Genomic DNA, 1401 nt, shown 5'->3' with positions numbered 1-1401 from the left:
CTTATTGCTACCTTTCTTGTTGAGTGTTAAATAAATTATCTTTTGTTGGACTGCAGCTGTGTGGCATTGGTCGTCCTTGGGAGTGGGGAAAGAGGGGAGCATCCTTTCATGCTATGTACCGGTTCCCCTAGGCCGGTCGTAAAAGTGTAGAAAGCCATATTTCAATCTGCTCTGTCCGCAGTCTCTCATTCACCGCTATTATGATTTACAATTGCGGTCGACACAAGCACATCACGCTCGCGGTGCTAACAGCAAAGTGTTAAAGACAAACTAAATGAAAGCTGTCTGTATGTAGGCTAACACTTTATCTGAACATGTACCTGAGGCAGCCGACCTGCAGACAGTGAGTCTCCTCAGTAGAGGGTAACAGCAGTAACCGTGCCAGGTCACCATCGGTCAGGCATCCCCCCTCCTCTTTCAGCTCTCGCCAGCGTGTGAAAGCCGGGCCAATATCAATCCTTGCTCGAGCTATCGCTCTTCTGTTTTCTTTTCTTTGTCTCCTCGGACAACACCTTCAACTTCTTCCTTTTCTTTGTCACTTCAGCCATGACAACCACATCTAACTTCGTTCACCTCGGTTCGGCTACGCTACTCTAAAGAGAGGAGAGGGATATGACGTATGCTGTAAAGCAGCCAAATTTTGTAGTCCTTTTTGTGTCTGGGTTCCTATCCAAACCCCAAAACTGCATAGTGCCAGTGCAAGTGAAACAGACGCTCTCAAGCAATAACGGAGGTGTCATCCAACCTTTTGTGAGTTGATGTACCATCACAAGGATCTTGGATATACATTTTGAGGGCTCAAAGACTCCATTGTGTTGCTTTAATTTTTTTTATTTTTTTGATCCAGCATCTGTAAAAGTTTTTGGGCCTCCACCCTGCTTGTTCCACCCCAGGACATAACATGATCTTTTCCTAAACATACCCAGGTGGTTTTTGTGTCTAACCCTGACCACATGTTAACCACAGCGTTTAAAGTTTCAACATAACAGCTCCATAACAACATGCAAATGTAACGTATCCATAGTTTGCAGAACTATGCTATAACAGTTCTTTTTCTGGTACTTGGGCTAGCCAGTGATCAATATGTCAGTTACACACAGAACATTGATGTGGCAATTATCTTGGGATTAATCTGATGCTAAACTCATATTACACAAAACTGATCAACCTCAAACTCATCAACTAGTTGGTAAAAACTCCAAACACATACTATTACTGAGAGAAAGTTCCTATCACACAGTAATGGTTCAATAATTATTACTGGATCACAAGGTGAGCTGATGCTTTCCAGTCCACCTTAAAAAGTACAGTAGAGGGGGCGGGGCTTATCCTAAATTATTCATGCAGGAGGCAGGTCCAGTAGGTGTGATCCAGCAAAAACATACATGTAAGACCAGCTCT

Source organism: Epinephelus moara, chromosome 6 (genome assembly GCF_006386435.1).
Source record: "Epinephelus moara isolate mb chromosome 6, YSFRI_EMoa_1.0, whole genome shotgun sequence".
NCBI lineage: Eukaryota > Metazoa > Chordata > Actinopteri > Perciformes > Serranidae > Epinephelus > Epinephelus moara.
This window is presented reverse-complemented; position numbering follows the sequence as displayed.